The sequence below is a fragment of the Prosopis cineraria genome, unplaced genomic scaffold, assembly GCF_029017545.1.
Source record: "Prosopis cineraria cultivar Desert tree isolate PC_DT_omini unplaced genomic scaffold, ASM2901754v1 PC11, whole genome shotgun sequence".
Lineage (NCBI taxonomy): Eukaryota > Viridiplantae > Streptophyta > Magnoliopsida > Fabales > Fabaceae > Prosopis > Prosopis cineraria.
The window spans coordinates 39195358-39218488 of record NW_026555342.1 but is presented as its reverse complement, the minus strand read 5'-3'; the positions used below and the strand labels follow the sequence as shown (position 1 = coordinate 39218488).

Below are 23131 nucleotides of genomic sequence, written 5' to 3'. Positions count from 1 at the left end.
TTCATACTATTCATTGCTACAATAAAAGTAATTATTGCTCATTAAAGGTAATTAGTCACTAATATTTATTTATTTTTTATTTTAAACTACGGCTATTTCAATTGTTTCAGAAAAAATCATATAATGTTTGAAAGATCCCTAATGACTTGAGAAGAATTATGACATTTTGTGAGATCTCATTGTCATTTGCATATTTCAGGTGATTAAAGTCAATTTGTGCCCTTGTTCTTTTTTTTTTTCGAGGTGCGCTGGGCATCATGTACTAGTAAGTAGATCATTTTCTCCCTTAAACTATTTTAACATCTTGCACTATAATATGAAACTAATTGCTAATTAGGGTGGTAAATTAGTAGTAGTAGCTAATTAATTACAATTTTGGATAGTAGATTGATGTTTTTGTGTTATTTGGAAGCTATGTTAATAGAATCGAGTGGTGGAACGATGATCTAAAATTGTGAAAAGCATTGCAACATGTGCCAATTGGTAATATTTTTTCAAAAGTTGCCTTACCCATGCCATGTGCTGAGGCAACATGCTATATGTGCCGTGGTGTATGACACAAAATTTACTTAAAGCTGACATGCTAACTCGTGAAAGCAGAGGGAGGAAGAGAGGAAAAAGAAACGAAGGCGAAGAGGAGAAGTTTTTTTATGTTAGGGCAAGGATTTTTGGAATATTGGAAGATAGGTCCGACTAGTGACTTATCGGGTAAGCTATGTATCACTTTATACTTCATTTCTATCAAAATTTTCTTGGTTTAGGATATAGAAAAATTGGATAGGTGTATTTTAAAGGGCTAAAAGTTGAGGAAAAGGTTTGAAAAAAGCTCTTGGGTATTGAACTAAAATTTTGTGACTAGTTTGAAATTTAGTGGTTGAGCTTTAGAGACATAGGCTTAAATTAGCCTAAATGATCAGGTTAAAAGGGTTAAAAATGTTAGTTAAGTGAGTAAAAAGGGTGTTTTGATTATTTGAATACCTAAGGGTGAGTGATTATAATGAATGGGTTGAGTAAACACAAGAGGTGCTAATGAAGTTGTTTTATGTGTTAGAAATTTTGGCTTAGCCAAATTAGTACCTTCAATTGAGTACTGGGGACTAATAAAGGGTATATGATTGTGTAGATTGAGTATTTGAGGATTTCTCTTGGAAATCTTTGTATTTTGAAAGACTCAATGAAACAATAACCCTTGGTAATGAGGGTGGAAGGTAATTGGAGTAACCATTTTATTATTAATTTGTAAAATTATTTACAAGTATTTTATATAAACTATATGTACTATGTTTTATAAAATAGTAGAGTAGCAATACTATGAAAAGGGATGCATGCGTGTGTAAGTAAAGATGCTTGAAATGTGTGTAGTGGCATATGTGCGTTTGCATCCATGAGTGTACCCTAGGCTAAAGTTAGGGTTATGACCTTACTTGTGTAAGGCTAGGAAGTCCTAGAGGTCCAAAATGTTGATTATGATCTGCTAGTGAGGACTTAAGAATGCATCTATGTGTGTATCCTACATTATGATGGGGGTCATAGCCCTACTCTATATGAGGCTAAGAAATCTTAGTAGTCCAAGCGTTAATTTTTATCTGCTAGTAGGGATACAGGAGAGCATATAACCTATATGTGATACCTCAGTATGAGGTAGTGGTTAGTAGGCCCCATTTTGTGTAAGGTTGGGAAGTTCTGGTTTGAGTGTGGAATATTGTTTACTAGTAGGAACCAGGAGTTTATGTGCATAGTGGATGATTAAGCATCGCATCACACACACACACACACACACGACTATATTGCTTTATATTGAGATTAATGTTACTTTATTTCTTGTATTTGATTTTACTTGCTAATCAATATTTTTGGTTTATCTAAATTATTAGAATGTATGTTTCACTCCATTACGTCCTATGTATAGGTGAAGAGAGTTCTAGAAGGTTGGGAAAGGAAGCGAGGGAAGAGTAACTTCATTTCCAGTAGTGGTATAACTACCCTATAAAGTAATAAGTGTATATATTTGAATTTAAAGTTTTGGTTGCTAGCTAAGACGCATATATGTATTTATATGATTTTGAGTGACTTGCTTATATACCTATATTGCATCTCACCAAGTGTATCACTATAATGAATGTAATTGTTTAACTTGTTCCACTATCTTATATGTGAACCTTAGGTAATGGTTGTGTTTGTGTGTGATACTTCATTAAATGGTGAGGCTTGGTCTACTTATGTAAGTCAAGTATATTTATGAATCTTGACTATATGATGAGGTAAAGCCTTATATGTGAAAGTTAGAGGTATGGAAGTGGAACAAGTATGGATGTGTATATAAGATGATGTGTGATACCTCATATAAGACCACAAGTCGAGGTAATTTGGAGTTTCAGATGATAGTGATTATGCAGATGAAAGTGGTGAATTATGGTGAATTATGGTTCTATGAAGTGAATTGTAAGTTATATGCTATGTTCTATGGTATTTTATTCTGATACTTGCTTATAGTTACTTATAATAGTTAGTAGTAGCAAGTTATTTTATTATTGAGATTATTATTTTATATGTGGTTACATTTTTACAAGTTAGAATATTGAGCTGGGCAAAGAAAAAGACTCAAAACTAGTTTTGGTGTTGATAAAGTCGGGCAATCTAGAATTTTATGTAATGAGGTGAAACTATTGTGACTATTGTAAACAAAAGTTGTCATAGGACTTGTATGCATATTTTAAGTTGTTATGGGTTGTGAATGGTGATGATTTTGGTAATCTTGGCCCAGTATGTGTTGAATGCTGTGAATTTATCTTAAAGGGATTTAGTTATGAATATGTTATAAACACATTGTGAAAATGTTAGTGGTTTATGTGGTGAATGAATTAAGAATTGGCCAAAATAGTATGTTGTGGTGATATTTTTGGAAAGCCCTTATTTATGTAAATGGGCTATTGAGTGGCCAAACTTTGATTTATATGTTTATATGCTATGATTATTGATCAATCAAGGGTATAGGGTTCTTTAGACTTGGTTTTAAATCCTAAATGGCTTAATAAGGCTAAGGAAGTGGTTTGAATACTTTGGTGTGTGAAATTTTTGATAAAAGTGATTATTTACACCTGAGTGTTCAAATTTAAATTGGACTATTGGATCGTGTCTAAACTGATCTCATTAGTTAGTTTATTAAATAAGCTTCGTGTGAGCATTTGAACCACTCCTTTCGAACTTCATATGTGGAAATGACACATGTTAGAAGTTTACATTTGTGAACTGATATCTGACAGAAAATTTTTGTCATGTGTGCCGTGGCGCATGGCTTAGTAAGCTGTGACACATGACACAGAGTGGGTGAGCTCATGGCTTTGTGCCACATGCCGCAACGTATGACCTAATATCTAGCTTGGTTTCTTTGATTCTTAACGATGATTTGGGAGTAATGAATGCAAAGTTATGCCTTCTATTGTGCATTGCTTGAGATGTATTTATTTACTAATTTTTTATCAAATGAAATATTGGGTCCAAGCTTTTCAATTGTTTTTCTCCAGTTAAAGTGTGGTGTAGTGATTTACTTAACCATTCCTTATACCAGATTTGTGTTAAAGATAGTTTGGTATGGGGAAAGGTTTCAAGATCTACCTACCTAGAGAACTATCATGATCCAAATTCAAGATGTCAAATTTTGATTCAAGATTTAGATAATTGATAATGTCTTGGGTGCAAATGAAAGTAACACCTTTGACAGGGATATCTCCTTTAGAGTAGATGGCTTTGCATATTTATCTCTTTCCAAATGTTCCATTATATATGGGCAAAAAGTTTGTTCCTTGGAGTTATTCTAGTATTTGGACCACTTACATTGTTCTTTGTGTTCCAAAGTATCTAGTTTTGCAAGGAAACAAGAAAAGAAAGTGCTAAGTTTAGAATGCTTAGCCAATTACATCCATACTTCCCCTGACTTTAGGCAATTATGCAAGATGTAGATGGAAGAATCAAGAGAATTGCAGTCAAAGGGGCAAGATCTTATGCAAGGATTGCACCAATTTTTAGTAAGTTCATATGGAATCATTTTTTTGGTTAAAACAACATGTATATATATATTTTTAAAAATCAACTTGTAAAGTATAAATTTCAAAATCAATTAGGATAAAGTATACCATATGGGCAAAAATTTTTTTTTGAGTCACCCCACGGTGTTTTACCACCCTCATCATAACATTTAGATCTACAAGGAGTGTGAGTAGGTTAGGCCCCTATCAGGAGGGCTATATCTTGGTCTTGTTGGAGCCTAAACTTCCTTAAGCTTGTAGGCCTGGCCTATTTAGACATATTTATGTATTTTATATATTAATTAATTAAATTTATTAAATGTTCATTTTTATCGTGTAATTACTCTTTTGTCCTAGGATTTTTAGTCTCATTTTCCATTCTTAAGTCCAAACCTAACAAATCAATTCTGTCATACAATGCTCAAGCTCTAGACTTCTATCTCATCCCTAAATCTCCTTGCTTTGATTGATTTTGATTCTTTAGTTACTTTACTTTAAAACTCAAAGCTCTAGTCCTAATTCCTCCTTTGATAATTCAAAGCTCCAGACTCACGATCATCATTCTCCTCTTTTAAATTATTCGAAGCTCTAGTCACATTATTCTTCATTTGAAGCTTCAGACTTGTCATTCTCCTCTGTTCCTTCATTTGATCACTTATGCTCATGCTATCATGCACTCATTCATGTTTGTTCGCTTGAACACTTTATATTATTCTTCTCACGATCACTTGTTCACTTGTTGGCTATTGTCTTCTGGTTACTGATTTGTATGTACATAGATAACATAAGTTTTGCTACTTGCATTTTCATTAGCTTCTCATTCATCTTTCCACCAGTCAAAGCTATTTTCCATGCACAAAACCTCCAACTTTTTCTAGCTAGATATATAAATGTTATGGTACAATCACTGAATTTGGAGCAATGGGCAAGATTTAGCATTTGTAATGAACTCAACATCACCAATTCAAATCATAGCTAGTTAATTTCAAAGTAAGCAAGGCTCAAGATTTTTAATTGCTTTAGGATTCTGACCTTAGTTATGTCTTCAAACAAACAAGAGCGTAGATATAATGTTGAGTTTTTTTTTAAGGGAATTAAGTGAAGGAGTGGTGAAAAGTGCATATTGATAAAACTCAGCATCTTGAATTCTTTTATAGATTTGAAAATTGTATTGGGTATGACCAAAGGAAGGTTGTCACTATTTTAAAAAGAATGATTCTTTAGTAGATGGCATGTATAGCACAATGATTGCACAAAAGTTGTATAAAAATGTAAGGGTAAGTGAGTAAATTATGGGATTATTTTAATTTATGTTAATATTTGAATTATGAATGAAATTATGTATAAACTTATTAAAATTTATTTATTTTAAATTGTAAAGTTATTAAAAAGGATTCTCTATTATCTTGAGATTGATTCTATTAAAGAGATTTTAATGAAAGTCTAAATTAATTTAGATCGAGTCAAGACAAGATTCTTTCTATATTAATTATAAAATATCCACTTAGATTTTTAATTTATTTTTTTAGTATTTTCTTTTAGTTTATCACATGTTCACTTATTTCCTATCTCGAAAATAACAAAGAATAATTGTTCAAAATGACTATTAACAAAATTTATATCATTAAAATAAATTTTTTATTAAAATATTTTTAAAATAATTGAAAATTTTGATAAAATTTATTTTAAATAAAATAAGGGGAAGCATTTAACTTGAAAAAAGATAAAATTTTTATCATTTATTTATTAATTTTTTAAAAAATTATGGAAAAAAGTAAAAATATATATATATATAATGTAAAATAATATAATACATACTTATAAATAAATTATATACTTAATTATTTTTATTTAAAAAATAAAAATAAAATTTAAAAATTGGTTAAAATGTTTATAAGAAAATTATTTAATATTGAAAAATTATTTCATTTTAAGTTTATTTTCCTAACAAAAATAATATTTTCTAAAAAAAATAATATTTTATTAAAAATATAATATATACACACACAATTAGATAAATTATTTTATCATATTAATAAATGCAAATAAAATAAAATATATATTTGATATATATATTTCCAATAATATATTATTTGATATATATATATATGTAATTAAATAATATATATTAATTTTGTATATAATAACTGTAGGTGCATTTCAGTTTAATTTACAAAAAAGGAGGATTTAAGGCTTGGGAGGTGGAAGTCATGGGCTCAAATCTGAGTTTGGGCATATTTCACAATGAATATGTGACATGGCACATGGTGATGACGTGGCGTGACTTGGCGCAAGATGTTAGGTCGTGTGGCATAACATGGCACACACTTGGCAGGGTGATGTGGCCCATGCTGTGGCATAAGGAGGAGGTGCATATGTGGCAGGTGATGTGGCACAAAGTGTCAGTTTACATGGCATAAAAAGGCACTGAGGTGGCATGAGATAACTTTTATTTTTTTAAAATAATGACTTTTCGCTACCAAAAGTTATTGCTATAGGTTTTTAGCAATGACTTTTTGTCACCAAATGGTTGCTACTAAAAGTTTAGTTGCTAATGATTTTTAATGACAAATATAGTCACAATCAAAAGTATACCTTTAATTTAGCGGCAACATTGTTACCGTCAAAGGTAAACTTTTAGAAAGGTATACTTTTGGCGGAAGCTATGTTTGTCATTGTCAAAAACCCTTGTCAATAAGACTTTTGGTGGCAATCTTTTAATAATGAAAAATCACTGTTGAAAAAGTAAAAGCTAAAGGACAACTAGATCTTGAAGTTGTGTAACTTCCAAAGAATTTTGAATAAAATAGTTATTATTTTTCTTATAGCTGTAGCAATTTTACATATGTACGGGCCATCAAGAAATTTGAAGTGGACTGCTAAATTTGACTTCTATTCTTGTGTTAGTTTGTTTTTGCATTTGCATCATTTTCTATGCTTTTGCCAACGGGATGCTCTATGTAAGGCATATCATATATAATTATATTCCATGTATTAGATTATTTGTAATTTTGTATGATAAATGAAAAACCTTCTTGGTTGTTATTGTTCAATACAATGACCATTGTTTTAATGTTGAATAGAGCAAAAACAATAAGAGGCAGAGGAGAAAATACCATCGGAAAGGAAGAACAAAAAGCCATTATCTCCATTGTTATTGTTCCATGCGTTCATCAGGAAACAATCTTTTACAGTAATCTCAGTCATGCACTGCTAAAAAAAAATAGTTTTTTTCTACACTGAATTACGTCACTTATTTAAAAAAGTGAAGAAAAAAAGTATGTGGTGACATTTTGGTAAATAAATCAATCACTTACCAAGTTACTTCAATATTATGTCCCCCCAATAGTAACATGGAAAGGCCTAATAAAGTAATTTTAAAAATAATTTTTTGTAGTAGTGACGTAAATGATACCAATATCTTAGTGATGCATGCAATAATATAACACACGCTCATGTTATTTTATCAGGTATCAACATCATCAGTGGTCTTGTAGCTTTGTGGTATGTAACGGGTTCAACCCTGCTTGCCTATAACTTCAAGGCATCAGTACCTACACTTTTAAATCAAGAGAGAAAGGGTCAACATCACCACAAACAACACCTTGATTTATCGAACAAGGAAAAATACTATTAAGATTATGTTTATATTGGACCTATATCGTGTTATATCTTGGATATTATAGCATGGGAAAATTGGGTTAAATGGTTGGGAGGATCAAATTATCAAAATAATCCCTTTTTATATTTTGAAAAGTGCCAACAGTTATTTTTCTAAAACCATAGCTAGTCTTTGTAAATTAAGCAAAAATTTTGTTTACTTTTTTCAACCAACTTAACTGATACAATGGAAACAATGTATACAAATAAAAAGAAATGATGACAAATGTGGGAAAAAAAAGAAACACGAAATATGTTTTATCCCTAGCATATGAAGCTTTTGTTGATATTATAAAATCTACTACAAGAAAATTAAAACTGAAATAAATTTCAATAAGCAACTTTTTTTTTTTTTTAGTGATCGAAAAGATCAAACAAAGTAACCAAGCGAAAAAGGACAAATAGTTTAAGGAAAGAGAAAGCACCTCAGCAACAAAATCATGAAACTACAAACATGCACCTAAAGATGATGAACTCAACTTCTATATCTTAACGCCATCGTGCAATTCCAAACCATAATATTAGTTTGCTTGGTAAAAATGTAATTGTAAAAGAAAAACAACATTTTCTTGAGTAGGATTTAATCAATTTTCTATTTCACAGTATTCATTCGAGGGCATCCAGTTATTTTTATCTTCTCTAATTTTGGGAATTTGAAGGGGTAACTTTGTGGACAAAACATCTAAGTAATCAATTGAATGTGATTCCACCTTCCACAGCATCATTTGTATCATTCTTTATTATTTCCTCCATCTTTTAATTTTGCAGTCATTTATCTTCAACCGTCTAAGATTCACTAAGCTTTTAGCAATTGAACTTGTCACTAAATCAATGAGTATCAAAATTTGAAGTGAAGCAGAGGATATAGTACCAACTTAATCAAGCTACAACAACTTTTTGACTGTGAGGGTGTTTAGATTTTGATGAATTGGTGGTAGCTGATTATCATATCCTTCCATGTGCTCTTCAACTGATCCAAATAGGCCAGGTGTAATTCCTTAAATGATGTAATTTTCCCATGTAATCAATAATCTGGTCCTGTGAAGAGAATATCTCTTCAAAGGTACTATGCTCCACATAAAGTTCTCAGTTCTGGAAATCGTTCAAGGGAGCTATAGGGAAAGGTTTCCCCTTCATTCAAAAAGCTTTCTATGCAAAGAGTGCTTTACTTTAGGATAGACATCCATTATCTTTGTGATATTCTTCGCATTTAATGCCATGCTTGTGGTTGTGGAAATTACATATAACATGATAATTAATAAAACAATTACCATACTTATTAGAAGGCGATTCAATATAATAGGTCAATATATTGTTTTGAAGAACAACTTCATTATTTTTTTTGGTTCGAAGAAGAACAATTTCTAGTGTGAGGTAGATTGAGATTAAATCTTTCTTAATTGATGACTCATGTTTTTCTAATATTTATACTTGTCATCATTTCCTCCTAAAGCCTCATCCAAAAATTAAAGTTAGAAAAAATTATTTAAGTTTATTTTACTAACCTCTTTCTTCATTTAAATTAATTAAAAAAACCCTTAAATTGCTTCAAATTCACTTTTAGCACTAGGGTTTTTAAATCGAGAATTGATGAAAGTATTACGATATTAAGGCAATTTAATGTATTAGGTCAAGAAATTTTTCAAAAGAACAATGTCCTATTTTACTTCAGATACTCCCCCCCCCCCAAAAAAAATCACAGAAGTACGTTAAAATAAAAATAAAATCCTTAAAATAATTTTAGTTCCTCCATTCTTTCTAGTCAGAGATGTGCCACAAAATTATATTAGGATCAGCAACAGTACAATAATAATAGGAAAATTCCTTAAAAAAAAAAAGATATAGGATTATTTGCAGTCTACCACATTCATTGACCATCACTTGCATGCAATTAGAGCCGTGCAATATGAAAAGTTTATAATTTATAGGGGTCCACAAAATGTTGAAACTCAAAAAATTGTATGAAGTAAGTTAAAACTTAAAGAGTCAAAAGATTAATTTTCCCTTTAATAAATTAGGTCAAGATCTTTTTCAAAAAAATAATTCTCATTTTATTGAAGATAAAATCTTTCATAATCGATTACTGATCATTTTTACATTTTTTAATGATTATACCTCTTCCGAACCATAATATAAGTCATTTTCTAGAAGCTTTGCACAGTCTATAAAATATAGGCATTGAATACGTGTTTATATTTTTTTTCCATTACACATTTACTTTATTAATTAATTAATGAGAGTGTTTTGAATAAGTTAAATATTATATTCATTATACTTAAGGGTACACTTGAAAAGATGTAAAAAATTTTAAAAAATCAAGACTTTAACTAACTCTTTTTGAGAAACTCAAATTAATAACATTGACTTATATTGTGATCAAGATGAAGTAGTTTTTATCATTAATTTCCTGCCTAAAATAAATTTGACACTTTAAAATAAAAATAAAATCTTTTAAATAATTTTAGTACCCAGTTACTTTATGTACATAAGGAATATTAACAAGAATGATCACAACTATAATAAGATCACTTGCAGTCTACCACATTCATCAAGCATCACTTGCATGCAATTTGAGTGGAGCTGTGTCGTATAGAAAGTTTATAATTTATAGGAATCAACATAATGTTGAAACTCGAATATTTATATAAAATGCTAAATTTTGGGCGTGAGGAATCTTTTGAAGATGGAAAATAAGAATGCGAGTAGATATTGTCGTACCTATTGAGCAATGAAATGATGTTGGATAGTGTTGTTAAGATCGCACATCCAAATATCTTTATTTCGTCCATATGGAGCCACTTTAAATTTAATGCTTTGAAGGCGCGGAGTATGTATAGCTCCCGGACAGAATGTTGAGAGTTGAGGATAATTTGTTATAGTGACATCATTCAATAAAGGAAACTTGAAGGTATAATGAAAACCACAAAAGCTCTTCAATCTTGGCAAGTGATCAAGTTCCAAATGCTCCAATTTGCCGAAAATGATATCTTGGTCCTCATCATCCTTTCCCCTTTGCTTTGTTATTACTTCCTCTAGTTGATAGCACTGATCAATTGCAAAGCTTGTGAGATGGACCAAGCTTCGAGATGTTAGTGATGTCAGCAAAGTGGCCACCCTATGACACGTCACATGGAGATTTGTGATATTTGGTATCGGTAAAGAAACAAAGGATGGTGCCAAGCTTATCGTATTGGCAATATTGCTAAGAGTAACTTTTTGAAAGGGAATAGGAAGTGCAGCAACATTGTGCCCTCCAAAAGGATCCTTAAACTCACCATTCAATTGAAGATGCTCTAAATTTGGGAAGTAGTTCAACAATGATCTGTACAACAAAGTTGGTACTTTGTAAGCATTTAGACAAAGCTCTTTTACTTTGGAGAAGCGATACGTTAAAAGATGCCCTCTTCCTATGATTTCTGCTTCCTTTCCATACAATTCCAACTTCTCCAAATTGGGAATAAGCTGCACAATACATCATAAAACCATATTCTCGTTTTGATTAACTTGAACTTGTAATCATGATAAATCAAAGTCAATATGATTTCTAGAGTTTCAATCTTCTATTGTGCCATACCAATGTTATTATTCCTTTATATATCAAAAAAAATATAAAATTAAAGCTTATAGCATCTTATAAAACTCTATCCCCCATCCTAATTGTGGAGACTCAAATTTAAAAGAAAGAACATAAAATTATTTAATTATTTAACAAAATCTATTGATTAGAATATTTAGTATGCAATGTACATTCTTTAGTTTTTGAAAGCTGATCATCAAATTCTAAATAACATTCTACTAAATATTCTAGTCATAAGAATCATTTATATGTTTAAATGCTAGAAATTATCAACTTCAAGAGTTTGTGCTTGAACTTACTTTTTGCTCTTTTATTTGAGCTCATTAGAAAGATACCTTGTGGCGAGAGAGTAGAGGATATTTTAAGTCTAGTTTGCTCTCTTCCTCTTGTATTTCTGATGAACTTGAAATCTTCTTTTCAAATATCTCTAGTTCATCACAATATCCAATATCTAATTGTTGAAGGTGAGGCCATTCTAATTTGTGTCTTTGAGGATAGAAGTTCCTCAAATTTGGAAGGTCTAAAAGTTGAACAAAAGTTAGCTTACGAAACACAAATGTAGTAGCAATAGACTCTGAAACTTGATCCTTTGCAACAGTTACTTCTATACCACAATGCTCTATTTCAAGCTTTTCAAGATCATGAAGCATGCCTTTGGCCATAGATGTAGGAAACACACTTGTGACGCTTTTACAATAAGAAACTTGTACCTGCCTTAGACTTTGGAAAGAGACATTTCCTTGGTGGTGATTGCACCACACTTTCTTCAATTTTGGCAAGAGACATGGCTCTAACCTTTTTAATGGCACAACTACTGAAGATAACTGTCTCTCTTTATAATCATTCAAATCTTCTAAATCAAACATCATCTCCAACTCCTCACACCATTTCACTTCTAGTTCTTCCAAACTATGTAAGAATTTTAGAACTTGGAAGGGCATTAATATCACAAAGCCGCACCTCCACACAACTAGTTTTTTCAAGTTAACAAATGAGCTATTTGAAAGTTGAACATCCCATATAGATGAAATCAAATTGTTTAAATATGACAATTCCAATAGATCCAACATCAGAAATAACACCTATTTAAAGAAAATGAGATTTAAAGAAATTCACTTATGATTTGCAGGCTTATTGTTTTGAATTACATGTCTAAATAAAGATCTCATATCTAGCTCCATATTTTTCAAGAAATTGGTAAATGTTTAAATTCAATAAAAAAAATAAAATAATGATAAAATTACAGCATAAAAATTGTCTTCAAAAGAGAAATGGAATAAGTAACTAATACATTCTTAATTAAGTTTTCTTTTTAATTCACATAAACTAATAAACTACTTTCAACAATATCTCTGCAAGATAACACAATCATTTTTTCCCTTAAATCTAAAAATTTAGGTGTCTTGTGTAGTTGAAAAGGCACAATGAAACATTTAAAAAAATTACAAACCATCAGTTTGTGGAGATATGTGAAATTGAAATTTACATAGCTACAACATTGCTGCAGGAAATTAAATTAAAATATAATGTTCATAAGAAATAAAGTAATTAGAAAAACTGCAAAATGCCCTAATAGACTACTAGTAATGTAATGCTAGTGAAAATGATTTTCGAAGATAAGTCTTAAGTTTTTAAGTAGTTAAAACAAAGGAAAAACAAGAATAAAATTATTTAAACATATCTTCTTGATGAAAAGTGATTTAAAAATTAAAAAAATAAATATAAAAACTGAATATAAAATTTCATGCGAATGCTATATATGCCTACTTTATAATCAAATAAGCAACCTCATTGTTTTTTCCCCCAAAGTTTTGTGTCTAAGCTTTTTAAGTTCTTAGGATTCTAGAGTTTTTTCTTTTCTCCTATATTGGCTTGCATTATACATTGCTTGTTTCATAAAAAGAAAAAAATAAAAAAAAAACTTCTGAACATATTGAATTCAAGCCAGTTTTTTTTTAGAATGCAAAATAGATAATTTGATGGGCTTAATTTTTTTATTTAATGCTTACAGTTAGTTTCACTTTTTTATTAGCTTATTTTAAGTAATTTAGAAAACAAAAACATGCAAAGTGCCACAAAAGCCCCATAGCAAAGTAATTCTAGTGAAAATGAATTTCACAAATTAGGAAGTTAAAACAAGAAAAGGTAAGAATAAAGTAATATATACATACCTTAAAGTTGAAAAGTGATTTCGAAGTCTTATTGCAATCCTTGTTTGTTGCTCTATCATAAAGTTAGGATGCGAAAGAAATACATTACCTGTTTCATTTAAAAAAAAAACTTCAAATAATAAAATTCATGGCTCTTTTTTTTAGAATGCAAAACAAATAATTTGAAGTGTCCTTTTTTAATTTTAATGCCAGCAGTTAGTTTCTCTCTTTTATTAGCTTATATTAAGTAATTTAAAACAATAAAAGAAAACCTGTACAATGCCATGATAGCCACATAGCAATGTCATTGTAGTGAAAACGAATTTCGCCAATAATTAATTTTGAATTTTTTTAGGAGGTTAAAGCAAGAAAAAGCAAAAATACAATAAAAAAAATAAACATACCTTATTGTTGAAAAGTAATTTCCAAGTTTTATTGTAATCCTTATTTGTTGCTCTATCCTTGATGTAGAAATCTATAAGAGCTGGCAATCTTTTCATCTTCAAAGTGCGTAACTTCTCAAAAGCGATGACATCATTAGTAGCTGATCTTTGTGGATCAAATGACTCTTCAATGGTAGACGTCACAACATCTATCAGGGAGTCGCATTCTTCAATTTCAATCTCAAGAAGCTGCAAAAATGATCCAACCATTGAAGTTGAGAAAATCCACTTTAACTGTTGACAACAAGTCACTTTGATTACTTTAGGTTTTGGAAGAAGGTGGGTGCAATTGGTCCTTCACATAACTTCTTCGGCACATTCAACTTTTCAAGTTTCAAAGTTTGAAGCATTGGGAGGGCAACTTCGTGATGGATTGAGCTCAAAACAATATATTTGACACTATCATTACTTTTAATTTGAAGATGCCTTAAATATGGAAATCCATTGTAAAGAACATTTTCAAGCCCATTAGATCCAGACAAATACAAATCTTCAACTCCTCCCAATAACTTCTGAACCCCCCGCTTCAAATGGATATTTTTCTTAGCTCAAGTTTCAACGTCTTTGAAGCTTTACAATTGTCAAACATTCCCAACGTTTTTCAATGAATATTCTGTATTTCTTTAAATTCATATCTAAGAACAAGTTCTCTGGCAAACTAGAGGCATTAAGAATACAAATATCTAGAGAGGAGATTGGCAAGCTCTTTAACTCATCAAGACTTGCATTTTCATTACCTTTACTGGATCCTTTGGCTTCCCACTGGACAAAACTATTTTCCATGCTCAAAACCTCCAATTTTTTCCAGCTAGATAGGAGTTTTAGTGGGATCACTTTGAGTTTGGAGCAATGGGCTAGATTTAGCATTTGTAATGAAGTCAACATTGCCAATTCAAATGGTAGCTGCTCAATTTGAGAGTAAGACAGACTCAATACTATTAATTGTTTCAAGCTTCCAACCTAAGTCATGTCTTTCAACAAACAAGAGTGGAGGCATAATGTTTTGAGCTTTTTTAGAGAACTAAGAGATGGCAATGATGAAAAACGAACATTGATAAGGCTCAAGAGTTTGAGTTCTTTTGTAGATTTGAAAAAAGTATTTGATATGGCCAATTCAGGGTTTTCACTATTTAATAGGAAGAATTCTAACCGCGGAGCAAGTAACTCTTCTGGAAGATCACTAATGTCACTTTTTTCTAAGCAAATTCCCTTGCAGCCTTCTAGAGAATTTTGGTCTGGCCATACATTCAACCTTCTATGTCTCAAAATGAAGGAACTTAATTGATTGGATGCAATAGATAGTGCAACATCTCTAATGACGTCATGGATTGTAAAATGTTGACTAGAAAAGCTATCAAGAAATGAGTTCAATGATTTTAGCTTACTTATAATAGTAGATATTTCGACTTGAGCATCTTCCATGTTTTCAATGCGTTTAAGAAAATCTAACCCCACAGAGTACATGAGTAGGTCTTGAATTAAGGGATCATGGGACAATATAGCTGAGAACAAGAAAATATGTTTGTACTCTTTGGTTAGATGATCATAGCTCAACCTTAAAATGGGATCCACCACTTTAATTCCTGTGATGTTTCTCCGTAAAGGATTTCCCAATCGTGAAAGGGCGTCTTCCCATATATTCATATCTTTATTTCTCAATGCTTTTGCAGCTGTAGCAATTGCTAGTGGCAAGCCACCACACTTTTGAACAATCTTAGTGGCTATAAATATCAAATCAGGATTGCTTGATTCAACAGAAAGTTCAGCAATCCTCTTGAACAACTCCCATGCTTTATTATCTAACAAAACACCCACTTTGATGATCTTTTCACATTTCATTAGGTCTGAAAGTAGTGTTTCATTTCTTGAAGTTAGTAAAAGTTTGCAACCTTCATTCTTTTTGTTATTATTTTCATCCCCCATAGAGGGAATTCAAACTTTGCCCATGTCAAGTTCCCCCCAAAGATCATCCAATATTAGGATCATATTCTTTTCATGCTTCAACCTCTCACATAGACAAGAAGATCTTGTATTTACATTTTTTTCATTGAGTTGCATGCCCAACATCTCAGTAATCTGGCTTTGAATGTTTACAATGTTCATGTCATCAGAAACAGTTGCCATGATCACCTTTCCAAACATGTTTTGATCCATCACTTTCTTTTCTGCCTCTTTAGCTATTGTGGTCTTGCCCATGCCACTAACCCCGCACAATCCGACCACAGTAACACTCGAATTCCGCAATGCCTCCATAATTTTATCAATAATTAGCAATCTTGAATCAGGCCCTTCATTCATTTTGTCATCTATTGAGTGCTTGCATTTGGGAGAAGGAAGATATGAAACTCTATCGAAGTATTTCTTTGCAAGATTTTCTACTTTCAGTGCCATTTTCTTTGCTCTTCTACTCACTTGATAGCATGAACACAGATTTGGGAATGAAATTCTGTTACATATAGTTTGTGATTGGCTTTTTTCTTCAAAGAACTGCTCTGCTTGTGTTTTTATCTCATCCACTCCACTCATCCAACTTTCAACTTGCACTTCAATTCTTACACCGTTTCTTCTAGCCTCGTCGATTGAATGTTGCATAGCTTCTTGTTTTTGATTGAGATCTTGTATTCGATTCCTTAGCTCATCAACGTTGTTGTGGTAGAAAAACATATAGCCAAGTTGCCGTCCCAAAGCATTTATTGTATAATCTAGAAGCTTTTCAATAAAACTAGTAGCAAGATCCATATGAATGCTGTTGAACAAGAAAATCCCACTAAGGATTAAAAAATTAGGAAAAATTTAGCAAATCAATGAATATTATTAACAATCTTTGAACCAACATGCCTATGCTTCCTCACCTCTTTTTAATGTACGACTGATCTAGGAGACTCTAAAAGTGGTTATTGCCTCTCGCCAGCGAGAAGAGGTAGATGAAGTGTTTTAACAGCACTGCCCCACAATGACCTATAGTCATCACTGTAAACTAATTAGTTGAAGTAGACAAAACCATAAGAATTAAAGTCCCTTGTAAATTAGAAAACAAAACTAACACAAAAATGTAGAAAGATGCTCAAAAAATTTTCTATATAACACTTTCCATTATTCAATCTTTGTTTATAGCTACTCAGCTTTTATTCTCCAATAAGGAAATCAGGATCATTGAAGCTTGGAGGTTTCATCAACATTGCCTCTCTTCAGGCATTAAAAAAAAAATATTACCCCTCTTCAACATCCTAACTGGGTCTGTAACGATACTTATCAGTTGCTATTAGTAATTAGTAATTTATAATATAAGGATAATTAATCTGTTTATCTGTGTGATGAATGATTCTAGTTAAACATATTTATTCAGTTTTTTCTATAACTGTGGGTATTTATATAAAAATGAAATTTGATAAAAAAGAAAAGAGGGTATTAAAGCTCTCTCTAGTTAACAAACGACAACTGAACTCACATTTAAGAAAAAGAAACTAAAAATCCAATTTTCCCATCTCCAATAATAATAAGGGGTTAGGTACTAAAAAGACGTAAAATATTGTAAGAATTGACAAACTAATGAGATCTACTAGATGAAAGATCGAAGGAAGCAGTTCCTCTCAGCATCTCTTTTGAAGGAATATTATTTAAATAATAAATGGAATAAGTGAGTCAAGTTAGAATCTTGCCAAATTTGAGCGTAGCAAAATATGTCTAACTACCCACTTAAGTTTAGACTAGGGTCTAAATTATGGTGTACAGTAGATGTATCAAAGAGAAAAGGAGAGGGAGAGGAAGATCAAACTAAAGAACTGTACATTTATTTTAGGGTGAGTTCTATCTCTAGCTTCCCATCTCTATTTTTAGTGAAAGGAGACCCACCTCTGAAAAGAGAAATCCAATCAATATTAATTCACCTCATTATAGAAGGAATAAATTGATTGAAATAATTATTATTATAGTAGTAATTACTTCTCTTTTTGAAATTCACTTAGAAATTAATCAAATTAATTTCAAATTTTGGTCAACACATTATTACCAGATTTATGTCGTGTCCCACTGATGGCTCATCAAGAGTAGATTTTATCCTAATTCCAACACTATACGTTTAAATAAATAGTCAGTTTATAATGCATCACATCACAAGGTTTTAAAAACAAAAACACAGAATGACGATAAAGTTCTGAAAGAAGAAATTGATGATGATTAGATCTTTGACAAAGTTTTTCAAAAAATAATGATTTGTAAAAATTGATTTAAAAAATTGAAAACATAAATTTTAATTGCATATTAAAAGTTACATTTAAAATTTAAATATTTTATTTGTAATTGAAAGTTTTGAATTTAAAATTATTTGAATAAATGTTTGCAATTTATTCTTCCTTTTAAAAATATGTTTGAATAATGAATAGTCTTTTTTTAAAATGATGAATAATTTGCAACTATTCAAATATTTGGTTATTAGAATGATGAATATCTTTTTTTTTAATTTTTAGTATTGTAAAATTTTTACAATAATTTGTCATTCTCCTTTTTTTAAAAACCTTGTAAAATTTTAAAGTAACCAAATATTAATAAATAATTTTTGAGAATATGCATATATAAGATAGGGAAAGCATAATTATGAGTCCTCATAGCTTTATTGCATTTTTTGTTGGTCCCAATACTTTTTTTTAATATTCCAAGTTCCTCTAGTTTTTCTTGTTTATAATATTAGTCCATCTATTTTTCAATATGTCCATAGGGACAATGATGTGTCACTAATAATGGTTAAATAATGTGATGTATCACTAACCATATTAATAAGAATATTAACATGTCTAAAGCACAGTGAGTCAGCAATTTAAATTAGTAGAGGTATAAAATTGAGACAATTGCTTTTTGTCAAAGACTATTTTGATGACAGCACTTATCAGCATTGAAAAGTGATTTCAAGTTATTGTAGGTCAAGCTTTTTATCTTATGCATCAAATGTCCTAATTAATTTAATATAATTTCCTCTGGGCATATTTAAAAATAGAAATACTACATTGAAAATGAAAAAAATTGTAGGGGCTTAGAACATTGACACAATAAAATTATAAGGACCAAGAGTTATGATTTTCTTATAAAATATCATAAAAGTTAAAGCCTTAAACATATTAAATAAGAAGGAATAAATTAATTTTTTATGATTGGTAGTTGGAACCAAATATCATATAATATTTGGTTTTTATTATATCTTTATAACTTTTCACATGTCTAAAATTAAAAAAAATCAGTCTTTGAACTATCTATCTTGACCTTGTAGTTATAGCTACTTGACCCTTCCAAATTCCAATCCTGTCATGACCAAATATCCCACATTTATTTTAAATGAAGAATTAAAAATTTAAAAAGACAAAGCAAAAATCAAATCAAAGTAAGAAACACAAAACTACAATTCAAAAGAGATAAAATCAAGCCCCCCACCCTCCTCTTCTCCCAGCCCTTATTTAATTAAGATCTTCTAAATTTAATATGAATGGTTCATATTAAATGTTTTAATTTTAATTTATTAAAATAAAAAATTATATTTTTTATTATATCTAATCAATATGATCAGTGCACATTTAATATGAATAGTTCAAATTTAATATTAAAATTTTTATGATTTATATAAATTAATTATTTAGATATATTTTGGATAGTTTAAATTTAAAATTTTTAACTCGTAATTTTTTAAAAAATATTATCTAAAAAGTGCATATTAGAAGATTATTTTTATTCTTAATGTTGTATTATCAAAACAAGATTGATAAAAATTATGAGGAAATTTAATATTAAATATGCATAGTTAATTTGCATCGTCATTTTATAAAAATTATAAATAAATTCATATGGGCTTGTAGACCCATATAGATTCAAACACAAAAACCTAATTATCCCAAAAACAATCATTTTATGAAACTCAAAATAAAGTGTTCAAAGTCGGGCTCATGAACCAATTTTTATTTTTTGAAATTTTGAAAATTAAAAATTTTTAATTATAAAATAAAAATTATAATGGTCAAAACTAACATAAATAATAAAAATTATAATTATATAATAAATAGAAAAGGCTAGGTTAGGTTTGGGAGCAAGTTCCCTCCTGCTCCCCACCCTCTTGCTCTCACAATGGTAGATGGAAAATTTAAGGGGGAAAAAAAATTTCTATACCTTTGAGGACAAGGGAGGAGCAAGATTGGCTCGGCTAGGTTTGGATAAAATTTTAAAGAGAAAGCTCAGCAACAGTAAAAATTGCACATAGCAAAAGCAAGGGCCAAGCATGAATGTTGGAAGGAAATAAAATGAGAGGTTAACTTCTCTTCAATTTAACAAAAATGTTATCATATACCTTTAAAAATATAATTTAATAAATTATTCAATATTTTATAATCTAAAACATTATGTGATGTAATATTTATACAAATTTGCCAATTTTACTGATTGAATATTAGTTTGAACTGACTCCAAATTATGAGCCAAAATCGAACTAAATATCAAACCAATTTATAGTTCAATTAATCAAACTGACTAATCCAATTCAATTTTTAAAATATTACCTTTGATTTTAAAAATAAAATCCTCACCTTCAGTTGAAAGAAAGGTCTCTCACGTAAATAGTTTTTATAGTATTTACAACTTATCATCAATTAGATTCATATGAGTTAAATGCAGATCACTTAGATGATTAAACCATCCTTATACATGTAAAAACTAAAATAAAAATTATCATAGAGTAATATTCTTTTAAATTCAAGGGCAATATTTTTTTTAAAGAAAATTCATATAACTTTAGCTTTTTGATTCCAAATGATGGGTAGTAAGGCAGATGGGGCTCCATGATGACCTCTTATTATAAGTAATTTTTTTTTGAGTGACTTATTGCAAGTATTTTGAATAACAAGTATTAGGAAAGAAAGAAATATGAATAATGAATAAATGGATAAAAAAGTATGTATTATGTGCGTGCATCAAAGTTATAAATTATGAAATAGTTACATCCAAATAAAGTTATAAAAAGACCAGAGAACTATATATATTTTTAATTTATTGTATTACTTCCTTCAATCTTTAATATGAGAGTTATATAAGGATATATTTTGATTTTAATTGTAAGTCTTAAATATTTATTGTTTTTTTCTCAAGCTACTTTTATCCTTCCTTTGGAGGAGCAGATAAATAAAGAAAAAAGAAAAATGAGATAATTTTTTTTTAAAAATACTGAAAAATTTTCTCCTTCTAGTTTCCCTTCCCTCTATTTTCTTTATACTTTTTCCTCCATCCATATCAATAATAGTTAGATTTTGTATGATATATAAATTATGTTAATAATACTTCAAAGTAAATTATTGAAAGAAGGAACATTTTTTTCAACAAAAAGCCAACACATTTTTTTTAAAAGAAATAATTTTTAATCTATATAAATTAGTCAATAATTAATGTTTACTCTTAAATTCAAGGTTCGGAGGGAAGGAGCAACATGAGAGTGTGAAAGGGAGTGTATGAAAGGAAAGAAGAAGGTGAGATGATAGTGGAGAGTGGGGCCTGTCTTTTTTCTTGGAAGGTGGGCCCGGTTTTGAGAAAAGGAAAGACCTTGGTCTTCAGGAGTCAGCATAGAGAGAAGGAGAAATTTGAAGAAAGATTGGCTCCCCTAAGTTTGGGTAATTTTTTTTTTTTAAAGAAATAATGTCAATAGCTGTAAAAAAATAAAAATACATAAAGATCACAGATTGCAGAATGAAGGCCAAGCATAAATGTTGAGCTACTATACCAAAACTCCGAGAGGCCCGATGGATGGTCGAAAGTTCCTGGTGGTGGGTCGGCGGCGGCCGATGACAGCGAGAACTCACCCTGATCCATAGTTCGATCAGACTGTGATGGGGTTAGTGAACAGTAACAAGGAAAGCACCAGAAGAGGAGCACATAAGTTATCAGAAAAATAGACTAAAACTAAGGAGATCGAGCACACCTTTAATAATTTTGCAATGTTGGAAAATGTTTCTTTATTTCTTTTTTTATGGTTGCTCTTTATATTCTAAAAGGCGAGAATGTGCTGGAAAAAGTGAAACACAAATTGAACTTTGTAAATACATATCAATTTATCACTTTCGCATGTATCTATATTTTCAAACTTACAGTAGCTGATGTGGAACTTTGCGATTTCAAGGTATTAACCTCAGATCTCCCAGCAACAATCAGCTTTCCTTAGTGCTCCAACACAGATCGAGCACGAGACTATCTTTTATGGTGTGTGGAACAACTTTAGGAAACAGATTTTGCAAAATGCAGAAGCAGCAGATTCAGGAACTTCTATAATTATTTCTTTTTTTTTTAATATTGGAGAGACAAGAAAAAACAGAAATCAGAAAATACAAGTAACCCAAACGAAGTTGCAGAAAAGATGTTTAAGAAAAAGTTGAGAAATAAAAAATTACAGAAAGAACAAGCAAGGAGTGTTGTAACAGTGAAAAGGATAATGAGAACAACGGATGAAAATATATCAAAAACCAAATTGAAGACTTCAGGCCTTTTTTTTTTCCTCCACGGTCTTGAAGAATACGAAGGCAAAAAAGGACAATCAGAGAAAGCAAACAGGAGAAGGGCAAGTCGGAGAGCTATGAAATGAAACTATGGAAAGACTAAGCAAATCTGAAGCAGCTTTGGTTATTTGGTATGATTGGCTCAATTAAGATGGGAGGATATTGTGAAAGGATAATGAGAGGACCAAATCCCTCAATTGTAAGATGGGACGAAGTCAATCATTTTGGTTTACATTCGTCCAACATTTCCATATTTATCAATGTGAATGTGATGACCAAGGCGTGTTTATCAGCTCAAGGACTCATTTAATTTAAGCTCTTAATTTTATCGTCAACTGAATTTTTTTAGTCTATTGTAAATTCATTTTCCAGTATTTTTAATATTATATTATTATAATAAAAATTTATCAAAAATATGAAAGTTTTAATATTAAATTTGGATTGTTTTCCATTCTCTGATAAGTACCATGTTACCCATTTTAGTTGATGAGATCTAGACTATTTAAATTTAAAATTTTTATTTTTATTTTATATTTATGAAAATAAAGATTATACATTTTTTAGATAAATTTATTTATAATCAATCCGCCAGTGCAAATTTAATATGGACTATCTAATTTAATATTAATTTTTTTAATTTTATAAATTGATTATTTAGATGAACTTTGAACAGTATAAGTATAATTTGAATAATTTAATTTAATATTAAATTTTTTTATAAGTTTTATAAATCAACTATCTAGATATATTCTGGACAGAATAA

The 23131-nt window shown here is 30.1% G+C and overlaps 1 pseudogene; it reads right to left on the bottom strand.

Moving 5' to 3' along the window:
• Nucleotides 1-10403: 10403 nt before the first annotated feature.
• On the bottom strand, nucleotides 10404-21878 carry LOC129286502 (probable disease resistance protein At1g15890; annotated as a pseudogene).
• Between the last annotated feature and the right edge of the window lie 1253 nt (nucleotides 21879-23131).